The sequence below is a fragment of the Eleutherodactylus coqui genome, chromosome 5 (assembly GCF_035609145.1).
Source record: "Eleutherodactylus coqui strain aEleCoq1 chromosome 5, aEleCoq1.hap1, whole genome shotgun sequence".
Taxonomy (NCBI): Eukaryota; Metazoa; Chordata; class Amphibia; order Anura; family Eleutherodactylidae; genus Eleutherodactylus; species Eleutherodactylus coqui.
Genome location: NC_089841.1, coordinates 187,798,293 through 187,811,292, shown reverse-complemented (window position 1 = coordinate 187,811,292; position 13,000 = coordinate 187,798,293).

Sequence of the window (13,000 nt, the reverse complement as noted above, 5' to 3'; positions counted from 1 at the left end):
GCTAACACATCTTGATTGCGAGACAGAGGAGGAGGAGGAGGAGGAGGAGGGTGCTTTAGTGGAGGAAGCATACACCTCCGCAGATACCAGCACCGAGCTGGGGCCCGCAATTCTGGGGGTGGGTAGGACGTGAGCGGTCCCAGGCTCTGACTCTGTCCCAGCCTCCACTAAATTCACCCAATGTGCCGTCAGGGAGATGTAGTGGCCCTGCCCGCCTGTGCTTGTCCACGTGTCCGTAGTTAAGTGGACCGTGGCAGTAACCGCGTTGGTGAGGGCGCGTACAATGTTGCGGGAGACGTGGTCGTGCAGGGCTGGGACGGCACATCGGGAAAAGTAGTGGCGACTGGGAACTGAGTAGCGCGGGGCCGCCGCCTCCATGATACTTTTGAAGGACTCCGTTTCCACAACCCTATACGGCAGCATCTCAAGGCTGATGAATTTTGCGATGCGGACGGTTAACGTTTGAGCGTGCGGGTGCGTGGCGGCGTACTTGCGCTTGCGCTCCAACAGTTGCGCTAGCGACGGCTGGACTGTGCGGTGCGAGACATTGGAGGATGGGGCCGAGGACAGCGGAGGTGAGGGTGTGGGTGCAGGCCATGAGACGGTCGTGCCTGTGTCCTGAGAGGGGGGTTGCATCTCAGTGGCAGGTTGGGGCACAGGGGGAGAGGCAGGGGTGCAAACCGGAGGCGGTGAACGGCCTTCGTCCCACCTTGTGGGGTGCTTGGCCATCATATGCCTGCGCATGGTGGTGGTGGTGAGGCTGTTGGTGTTGGCTCCCCGGCTGAGCTTTGCGCGACAAAGGTTGCACACCACAGTTCGTCGGTCGTCAGGCGTCTCTGTGAAAAACTGCCAGACCTTAGAGCACCTCGGCCTCTGCAGGGTGGCATGGCGCGAGGGGGCGCTTTGGGAAACACTTGGTGGATTATTCGGTCTGGCCCTGCCTCTACCCCTGGCCACCGCACTGCCTCTTGCAACCTGCCCTGCTGATGCCCTTGACTCCCCCTCTGAAGACCTGTCCTCCTGAGTAAGCGTTGCACACCAGGTGGGGTCAGTCACCTCATCGTCCTGCTGCTCTTCCTCCGAATCCTCTGTGCGCTGCTCCCTCGGACTTACTGCCCTTACTACTACCTCACTGCAAGACAACTGTGTCTGATCGTCATCGTCCTCCTCACCCACAGAAAGTTGTTGAGACAGTTGGCGGAAGTCCCCAGCCTCATCCCCCGGACCCCGGGAACTTTCGAATGGTTGGGCATCAGTGACTATAAACTCCTCTGGTGGGAGAGGAACCGCTGCTGCCCAATCTGAGCAGGGGCCCGAGAACAGTTCCTGGGAGTGTTCCCGCTCCTGAGCAGGTGTCATTGTAGTGGAGTGAGGAGGCTGGGAGGAAGGAGGAGCAGCAGACAGAGGATTCGGATTTGCAGCAGTGGACGGCGCAGAACTGCGTGTTGACGATAGGTTGCTCGAAGCACTTTCTGCCATCCAGGACAGGACCTGCTCACACTGCTCATTTTCTAATAACCGTCTCCCGCGTGGACCCATTAATTGGGCGATGAATGTGGGGACGCCAGAAACGTGCCTCTCTCCTAATCGCGCAGCAGTCGGCTGCGACACACCGGGATCCGGAGCTCGGCCTGTGCCCACACCCTGACTTGGCCCTCCGCGTCCTCGGCCGCGTCCACGTCCTCTAGGCCTACCCCTACCCCTCAGCATGCTGTATTACCAGTGATTTGATTTCACAGGCAGGAAATAAATTGGCGCAAGACTGCAGGCCAAATATTATTTTTGCACTTTTTGGAAAACGAACGGCCCCACTGCCTTTAGTGAATGAATAATCTAAGTTTAATAACTGTGCTGTGTCCCTGCTTATGTGTCACAGAACGTGAGGGTAGCAGAGTTATTATAACTCTGGCAGAGCAGGTATTTTTTTTCCCAATTAAGGAAAGCAAATGGCGAAGCCAGCAGTAAAGCGTAGCTGGGTGCGTATGATTTAGCACTGTTCTTCACGCAGCTCACACGTCTCCACCGCCCGTAAGGACGGACAGAGGCTGGACAAATAGATTTGTTTTCAGTTTTTTCCCACCAAAAGGCAGCACTGCGTATATTCAATGAACATGAGAAGTTTAATAACTGTGCTGTGTCCCTGCTTATGTGTCACAGAACGTGAGGGTAGCAGAGTTATTATAACTCTGGCAGAGCAGGTATTTTTTTTCCCAATTAAGGAAAGCAAATGGCGAAGCCAGCAGTAAAGCGTAGCTGGGTGCGTATGATTTAGCACTGTTCTTCACGCAGCTCACACGTCTCCACCGCCCGTAAGGACGGACAGAGGCTGGACAAATAGATTTGTTTTCAGTTTTTTCCCACCAAAAGGCAGCACTGCGTATATTCAATGAACATGAGAAGTTTAATAACTGTGCTGTGTCCCTGCTTATGTGTCACAGAACGTGAGGGTAGCAGAGTTATTATAACTCTGGCAGAGCAGGTATTTTTTTTCCCAATTAAGGAAAGCAAATGGCGAAGCCAGCAGTAAAGCGTAGCTGGGTGCGTATGATTTAGCACTGTTCTTCACGCAGCTCACACGTCTCCACCGCCCGTAAGGACGGACAGAGGCTGGACAAATAGATTTGTTTTCAGTTTTTTCCCACCAAAAGGCAGCACTGCGTATATTCAATGAACATGAGAAGTTTAATAACTGTGCTGTGTCCCTGCTTATGTGTCACAGAACGTGAGGGTAGCAGAGTTATTATAACTCTGGCAGAGCAGGTATTTTTTTTCCCAATTAAGGAAAGCAAATGGCGAAGCCAGCAGTAAAGCGTAGCTGGGTGCGTATGATTTAGCACTGTTCTTCACGCAGCTCACACGTCTCCACCGCCCGTAAGGACGGACAGAGGCTGGACAAATAGATTTGTTTTCAGTTTTTTCCCACCAAAAGGCAGCACTGCGTATATTCAATGAACATGAGAAGTTTAATAACTGTGCTGTGTCCCTGCTTATGTGTCACAGAACGTGAGGGTAGCAGAGTTATTATAACTCTGGCAGAGCAGGTATTTTTTTTCCCAATTAAGGAAAGCAAATGGCGAAGCCAGCAGTAAAGCGTAGCTGGGTGCGTATGATTTAGCAATGTTTTTCACGCAGCTCACACGTGTCCACAGGCGTTAGGACGGACAGAGGCTGGACAAATTGATTTGTTTTCAGTTTTTTCCCACCAAAAGGCAGCACTGCGTATATTCTATGAATAATAACTGTGTTGTGGCCCTGCCTATACAATTCTTTCCCTGCAGTATCAATGGAGGGTGGAATGCTCTGCAGAGGCGATTTTGAGAAGCCCAAAAAAAATGCAGCACAGCCAACAGCAGCCTGGACAGTACTGCACACGGATAAATATGGCCCTAGAAAGGACCGTTGAGGTTCTTGAAGGCTACACTCACTCCTAACACTCTCCCTGCCTATGCAGCACTTCTGTCCCTAATGCCAGGTGCAACGGTCTGCAGAGGCGATTTTGAGAAAAAAAAAATGCCACTGCTAACAGCAGCCAACACACAGCTATCAGTGGCCCTAATAAGGACCTTTGGGGGGTCTTGAAGCCTACACTAACTACCAATTCTTTCCCTACAGCAGCTCCGGTATAAACAGCACTGTCCCTCATCTAACTCACACCGCATCTGAGGCGAGCCGCGGGAGGGGCCGACTTTTATATTAGGCGAACACCTGATCTCCCCAGCCACTCACAGCAGGGGGGTGGTATAGGGCTTAAACGTTGCAGGGGGAAGTTGTAATGCCTTCCCTGTCTTTCAATTGGCCAGAAAAGCGCGCAAACGTCTCAGGGAAGGAAGTGAAAGTAACCAGAACACCGCATGGTGTTCGTTACGAATAACGAACATCCCGAACACCCTAATATTCGCACGAATATCAAGCTCGGACGAACGCGTTCGCTCATCTCTACTTATAACCCCTTGATGCGATGCACTAAACATGTGACATATTGTCACAGCTTGAGGTCAGCTCAAAGGATAACCATCTTCCGGGTTACATGGTTAGCAAACAGAACTATAAATCTAACATTTTGCTAACATTAAATCTAAGCAGCTTTGTTATCTTGTCACCGCAAAACAACTTCACATCACAGTGCAAAAATAAATCCTAGACCATCTGGCCTTTTAATAAACACATTCAGTGTCCTTCACTATTCATCTCTAGGCCTACTGTCCAGAACTACAAAACGCATAATATTCATGACAACACTTGTCACTCTCACAGGCAAGCAATGTTGGTCTTCTTTGGACAGGGAGTATTGTGGGGAAAGTTCTCCTAGGTGATGTTCAGATGGTGTGGTTAAAAACTGCCTCACAATACACTTGAAAACCTGTAGGTTGCCATAGATTTTGATGTGGTTGTGATAAAAACCACAACTACATGGAAAACCATGGGAAGGTTGCATGCGATTTTACTACACCAAAATGTATATTCATTTACTTGCTGATATACCCGCTTCGCCCAAGTTAATTTGGTATAAGTGCTTACCTGTTGTTCGCACAGAAAATTTAATGAAGTTGTGGTTACTTCAGAGGAACCGGAAGAATAAAATATGTATTCATATAGAGGAGCGTTAAGGCTCATTTAGGCACAACGATTATCGCTCAAAATTTCGTTAAAAGCCATATTTTGAGCAATAATCGTTGTGTCTAAATGAGCGGCCATCATGCACTGTTAAGGCACTATTAGTTCACCGTTGACCTTTCATAATTGAAAGCTACCAGGATCATCCTTTGGTTCTTTAAGGACATTTCCAGATGTACAGGAGCCCTGTTCTTTGTTTATAGGGGTTTTCTACAAAGTAAGGCCTTAGTCAGACGGGCGTTTTAGCCGCGATTTGCGCATGCGCATGCGTCCGGCGATTTTATAAAACCATTGCTTTGCAATGGTATCGGACACATGAGCGCTTTTTATGCGCTCGTTCGATAAATTATAGAACAGAAATCGCAGATCGCACCTATCTGCGATCTGCGATTCCTGTTCTCTTCTCTATATGCGCTCAATGGGGCCGACGGCAGCAGCGCCGAACCCATTGAGAACATATAGAAGACAAATCATTCTTCTCTGCCACAGCTGTAACAGCTGTGGCAGAGAAGAACGATGTTTGCCCATTGAATTCAATGGAGCCGGCAATACAGCCGCTCCATTGAAAGCAATGGGCTGCCGGCGTGCGCGGGGTTAATTGTTGGGAAGGGCTTAAATATATAAGCCCTTCCCTGCAATTCATCCTAAAATGTGTTAAAATAAAAAAAAAATTGTATACTCAACTTTCCGCTGCAGCCGGAGTCCAGCCGCGGCCGCTGTCAGTTCTCCTGAACTGCTTCTCGGCACTATTCAGCCGATGGGGCATTAAAATCCCCGCCTGCTGAATGATCTGCCTCTGATTGGTCAAAGCCCGGACCAATCAGAGGCCGGTTTCACTCACACACCCATTCATGAATTCATGAATGGGTGAGTGACTGCTGCCTCTCAGCGCTGAGCCAATCAGGGGCAGGTCTGACTCACATCCATTCATGAATTCATGAATGGGTGTGAGTGAGGCATGCCTCTGATTGGCTCAGCGCTGAGCCAATCAGGGGGCAGGTCTGACTCACACCCCCTTCACACCCACTGCAGGACGGCCGCGCGGAGCTCCGGCTGCCGGGAGAAGGTGAGTACATATATATTTTTTATTTTTACACATTTTAGGATGAATTGCAGGGAAGGGCTTATATATTTAAGCCCTTACCGACAATTTATCCCGGGCTCGCCCGCAGCGCATTGCTTTAAATGGAGCCGACTCTATTGCTGTCTCCATTGAATGCAATGCGCTGGACAGCTCCGGCCCGTTTCTAATGAAACGCGGCTAGGAGCAGATTTTCGGGCGATTTGCGGGCGACTTGCGCGCACCGGTCACGCGATTTGCGGATGTGCATCCGTCATGCGATCCGCAAATTGCGCGAAAAAACGCCCGTCTGACTAAGGCCTAAGTGTCATTCTTCACTTCATCTGTATTCTCCACACCATCTTATGAGCACAGAAGCATGGGGTTCTTTTTCTCTATTTTCTATAGGATTTAATGAATGGTTGTACAAAATTTCAAGTTTCTACAACGCTGGGAGGTTACATAACACAAGGGGCCAATACTTTTGCACTTAGATTTGAATAATAATAAGTTGTGACCCCTTCACTTTTCCTATTTAGGACCTAAAGAATGGTTGTGCCCAATTTCACATTTGTATGGCATCGGGAAATCACATAACATGAGGGGTCACTTACTTTTGCACTTAGCATTGACTAATCGAGTTGTGACCCCTTTACTTTTCCTATTTTGGACCTAAAGAATGGTCATGCCAAATTTCACATTTGTATGACTTTGGGAAGTTAAAGAATTAGTGGCGAGTCAGTCAGTCAGTAGGTGAGTGAGACAATCAGTGAGGGCTTTCGCCTTTATATATATAAATACACACACTGAGCAATCACTACATTAGGAACACCTACTCAAGAATAGATTGCTCCACCTTTTTGGTTGATCTCAGCTTTTAAACGTCAGTGAACAGATTCCATGAGGCTGCAAACATCTTCAATACTTCACTTGACCCACACCCGCCGCAGCAGCTCCATCACTTAATGCACATTTTGCAGAGAAGTGGGAGCAGTTCTCCCAGCCATTTCCACCATATTCTAAATAAATTCAATAAGCTTACAGTCCAGTGAGTTTGAGGACTAGGGCAGTGTGGAGAATTCATTGTCCTGTTGCTCCAACTACTCCCTAATGATCTGAGCTTGATGACATGAAGTGTTGTCCTGCTGAAAGTTGGTTCTGTGGTGGAGGAAGACATCCTGAACACTTACTAATGTACTCTGACACTCAATTGCTTGTCTCTCAACTACAAACATCTAGAGACATCATATGCTGCCATACAGCTCTGCAATTCTCATAAGACTTTCAGCTGATTACAGAGTTTGTTAAATTAATTTTGTCCTTTTCATAATTTCCTGTATGCATTCCTTCACCTGCTGATTTCTTAATGTATAAACAAAAGGATTTAGCAAAGGAGACAGAACAGTACTAACAAAATTGACCACCTTATCGGTTTCCACTGAATATTCCTTTGGCGGTCTTATTGAGATGAATATAGCACCTCCAAAAAATATTGACAACATGGTAAAGTGAGAAACACACGTAGAGAAAGTTTTCTGACGTCCTGTATCTGTTGGCATTCTGATAATGGTGGCCACAATTATTATATATGATATTGTAGTAATAATTAAACACCCAATCAATATTAAAACTGATGTAAGAATTGTATTTAATTTTAGTAAGCTAGTGTCCACACATATCAGTTTTAACATAGCTGCACTTTCACAGAAAAAGTGATTTATCACATTGCCACAAAATGGTAGTTTAATTATGAGTATTGTGGGGTATAAAAGACAAGTAAATGGGGTAATCAAGCAGCCAATCATCAAGTAGATGCAAATGCTTTTTATCATAATAGAGGAGTATCTGAGAGGGTAGCAGATGGCCACACAGCGATCAATGGACATAGTAGTCAAAAGCAGATAATCTGCAGTGATTATAAGATAATACAAATATGACTGAGCGAAGCACCCAACTTTAGAAATAGCTGTCTCCTCTGTAATAAATATTACTAATAGTTTGGGAACCACAGATGAGCTTAAAATAGTTTCCACTATAGAAAAGCAGACCAAAAAAAAGTACATAGGTGAGTGAAGCCGATAATCGCTACAAATTAAAACCACAATGAGGATGTTTCCAACCAGAGTAACAATGTAGACCAACAACAGCGCAGTGAACATTATTACATGGAATTGAAAGCTGCCAGGAAACCCCAACAGGACAAAATCTTCCACAGATGTTGCATTTCTTCTATCTTCCATTTAGATCGCACAGTATGACTATCCAGGTGATGTTTCCGGACAGCTGGATGAAAACCTTTTACCATTATAACATTACACAAACAGAATGTACTTTGAGTTTAAAAAGTATTACATATGATTACTACTTACAAATATAATAATGCTTTTCATAAATCTGTCTGTGGTTCAGGGAAATGTTATAGCAAGGCAGATTTGCATCAAATGTCCACCCTACAAGAGCATGGCCTTTCAAAGTACCATTATCTAAAGGCTCATTCACATCAGTGTTTTGCTTTCTGTTTATAATAGATTCATTTTTAAAATTAAACAGACAGCAAAATGGTATCAAAACTATTTTCATTTTTTTAAAGACCCAGTAAGAATATTTGTCAAAAACATGAACTATTTCTATAAGTTTGATTCAGTTTTGTTCTATTTACAGTCATGAGAAAAACAAAGTACACCTTCTTTGAAGTCTGTGGTTTTGTGTGACAGGACATAATAAAAAAAAAACATCTGGTCATTAGAAGGCCTAAACATTAGAGAAGTAGAACCTTAAAGGGGTTCTGACATCCAAAAAAAAAAATTGTACTCACCTTGCCTGGCCTGGCCCGATCGCCAGGCATGTCCCCTCCAGCCGGCATCTTCTTCTGTGCCTTTAAAGCAGAGCAGGAGCGGTCAAAACGACCGCTTCCTGCTCTGGTCCGTCCGTCAGGCACTTCCGAGGTGAACGGACGGGCGCTACGTCACAAGCAGTGCTTGCTGCTGGCGGCCCGTCCGTCCTGCTGAACTCCGGAGTGCTGCGCATGCGCAGTGGAGACGCAGCCCGTCCTGACTCCTGTCAGAGGGCACCTCTCCACTGCGCATGCGCGCGATCCCGGAGCGGCGCGGCTCGGGCAGACAGAAGAGGAGGAACAGCGCCTACCGGGAGATGACCCCCCCCGATGTCAACAACAGAAGAACAGGTAAGTATTATCTTTTTATGCTTTAGCAGCCATTAAACCATGGGTTCCCTGGGTCCATTAGGCACACCAGGGAACAATGGCTGCTAAAGCATAAAAACATTATTTGTGTCAGAACCCCTTTAAGTGAACAGCACCCCATGAATTACACCATGTCATCATTTATTTAGCAAAAGCAGTAGTGTGTGAAAAATAAAAGTGCACCCTGTGAATCAATAGCTTTTATAATCATCTTTAACAACAAAAACTTGAAGTAATGATTTTCTGTATGACTTTATCTGTTTCTTGCCTAATTTTGGTGGAATTTTGGCCCAGTTTTTCAGTTCATTGAGGTTTGTGGGCTTTTATTTATACGCAGCTCTCTTAGGTTATGCTCACACAGGTCATAGCAGATGTGGAATTCACCCCCCTCATTAGAAAAGGTGGATTCTGCAGCGTATTTGGTGCTATGATTGACATGTTGCAGATTTAAATACCAAACTGCATGTCATTATCTATATGGCTTTGGTGCTGATTTTTTCCTCAACATATGGATCAAAATTTGAAAATCGAACCCACTTTGCCTCTACTGTAAATACTGTGGATTTTCCATGTTCACAGGGATAATCCAAGGCAAGCTCGCCCCATGTGGACATAGCTTTAATGTCCTGCTACAGCATTTCAATTGGGTTGAGGTTGGGACCTTGGACCACTTTAAAGGGGTTGTCCCGCGCCGAAACGGGTTTTTTTTTTTTCAACCCCCCCCCCCGTTCGGCGCGAGACAACCCCGATGCAGGGACGTACAGACAGCTCACCGGAGCGCTTACCTTGATCCCCGCGCTCCGGTGACTTCTATACTTACCTGTGAAGATGGCCGCCGGGAACCTCTTGCTCCGTGGACCGCAGCTCTTCTGTGCGGTCCACTGCCGATTCCAGCCTCCTGATTGGCTGGAATCGGCACGTGACGGGGCGGAGCTACACGGAGCCGCTCTCTGGCACGAGCGGCTCCATAGAAGACAGCAAGAAGACCCGGACTGCGCAAGCGCGGCTAATTTGGCCATCGGAGGCCAAAAATTAGTCGGCACCAAGGAGACGAGGACGCTAACAACGGAGCAGGTAAGTAAAAAACTTTTTATAACTTCTGTATGGCTCATAATTAATGCACAATGTATATTACAAAGTGCATTATTATGGCCATACAGAAGTGTATAACCCCACTTGCTGCCTCGGGACAACCCCTTTAACACCATGATTCTTTTATTTTGAACCATTGTGATATAGTTTTGCTGGTGTGCTTCGAATCATCGTCTTGTTACATGACTCAGTTTCAGCCAAACTTTTGGTTAGATGGCTTTAGATTTGATGCTGGAATACTTTGCATTAAGATGCCTACCTCAGGTGCTGTTTGTTTTTTGGACCTTTGGAACCATTATTATGGGTTATTACATTTGCTGCTGGTCAATTAATCAAGGGAATTTGATTAGCCGCACCTAATTATTATTTCTGCACCTAGGTATTATTACCTTCCTAATACCTATGGAAGCAGTAAGCATGTACATAATTTTTCACACACTGCTTCTGCATTTTTGCCTAGTTTTTGTTAAATAAATAATGACACAGTGTAATTTATTGTGTACTGTTGTTCATCTGAAGTAGTATTCACTTAATTTTAAAACTTTCAAAAGATCAGATGTTTTGTTAATCATGTGCTCACACATACAACCATAGAATACAATGAGGGTGTACTTGTTTTTTTCATTATTTTACATCTGTTTTTAACAGATCCAATTTGTCTTCCTGTGTCATTCTTCACTTCTGAGCATGTTCATTTAAAAACTGATTGGTTAAATGGACAACAAAAGTAGAAACAAACAGAAATGTTTTCATTCAGTTCTATTGCCTATTGATTGTAATGGATAAACTGTAGTCTGTACTATTTTTGCTAACAAAAAAAACAGCAGATGGAATGGAACTGGTCTGAGCATAACTGAATCTCAGAAGACAGCATAACGGAAAATCATAACACTGATAGGAACAAGGCCTTAGAGTATGGTACATTCCAGATCATGTATAATGCATCATTACACCACTCCATCCATCTATAAATATATATATATATATATATATATATATATATATATATATATATATATATATATATATATATATATATATATACTGTACATATAAATGAATGTATGTCTGTCTGTCTGTCCTTTATGCATTACTACACCTTTCATCCGATCGCCATGAAACTTTGGGAAGTTGTTGAGTACACTTATGCGAAGGTTTCTGGCATAGTACATCTAGCCTACGATAGGTGGCATGCGTGCGAGCATCGTCGTCAGTTATGCCCCAAAACATAGACCAATTGATTTCCATCTCAAGCAAAAAAGAAAAAGGCATTACGAGCTTTAGAAACAGACGAGCAATGGCATGTGTGTTCAACCACAAAATGATGCATCTGCCGAACGTTTCGCAAAACAATGGCTGGTTATTGGGAATGGGAATACGGCAATCGACAGATCTACACAATGTATCACATTGCCCACAAACTTTTGTAACATGGCATCAACCAAAGACGAATTGATTCAAAAGGTTTTCCCAAATAACGCGCGGAACTAAAAAAATCATTAGTGGCTCAGTGCATGTGCTATATTAGCAGCTACAAACAACTATGCCAATGCCATCAATTTTAGCATTCAAAACGGAATACCAGGCAAAGCGACAATGTATAAGTCCATCGATACTGTGATGAATCAAGACAAAGTTGTCAATTACCCAATGGAATTCTTGAATTCACTTGATTTTCCTGGTATGCCACCGCACATTTTAACATTGAAAATTGGCGTGCCTATCATTCTTCTCCGAAATATCAATCCAGCGCGACTTTGCAACGGTACAAGACTTTCGGTGAAAAAGATGATGAACAATGTCATCGAAGCTACAATTTTGAATGGGAAATTCAAGGGGGAAGATGTACTGTTGCCATGTATTCGAACAGTCCTAACAAATATGCCATTTGAATTCAAACATTTACAGTTTCCGGTGTGGCTCGCTTTTGCAATGACCATCAACAAAGCACAAGGAAAATTGCTACAAGTGTGTGGACTAGATTTGGAGAATCCGTGCTTCTCACATGGACAGCTGTATGTGGCCAGCTCACGCGTCGGAAAAGCGTCAGATTTATTCGTGTACGCACCCAGACGCAAGAACAAAAAATATTATGTATCCACAAGCACTTGAATAAATAAATAAATAGAATTAAAACGACACTTTGAAATGTTTTCCATATGAAAAGGAATACATTTCAATAAAAATAACACAATGTAAATTCAATGTTATCATAATGAGTTTCCTTGAATTTCCTTTCTTCAGATATTGCAGCATGCTAGTATTATGTACTATGTTGTTAGTTAATTTGAAAAAAAGACACAGCTTCATTAGAGGGGTTTTCCAAGTTATTTTTGTTATACAATTGTGGGTGCCCCATGCCCAAAGCTATATAAAAGAAATATGCTCAGAGTAGTGCTGGACAGGCACTGCGGCATCTGACTGGTGATATGTGTTTTTTTTATTTTACACACATCTAGTCTCCCCCACTGCCACCAATGTCAGAAAACCTATTTGATGCTGACCTTTCTTGACCATTTAAACACAAATAATTGTTAGCTTAATTATGAGGCTACATTCACACTGGCAAGCATGATATAGGGCCGAGAAACTAGACCCAATATTGTGCAGTGGATATCCGCAATATCTATATTTTCAGGACAATGGACATACATTTCATATGTAGTGGACAGTGGACCTGTTTTTATATATGTTATGCATTCTGTATACCAATGACAGTACTTTTCCATCTTGTCTGCTTAGAACACAAATATTCATAGATATTCTTATAGTCTATATATATCCACTTCCTCATATGCAATGAAACTTTCCGTTCTTTAAACTCCTATAGATATAAACAGAAGCTGACATTTAGCAAGAACCTCTATTTCCCGATTCTTGGTAAATTTTAGGAGAAGTAAAGTCAGACACCGTAACCGCAGTCTGAAACATTACCGCTTTTTAGCAGATGTGCTAGTCGACGCAAATAGCTATGGAAAATTTATACTAATAATAAGTGCAAGTTATAACCTCCAAGCATATCGGACCATCCA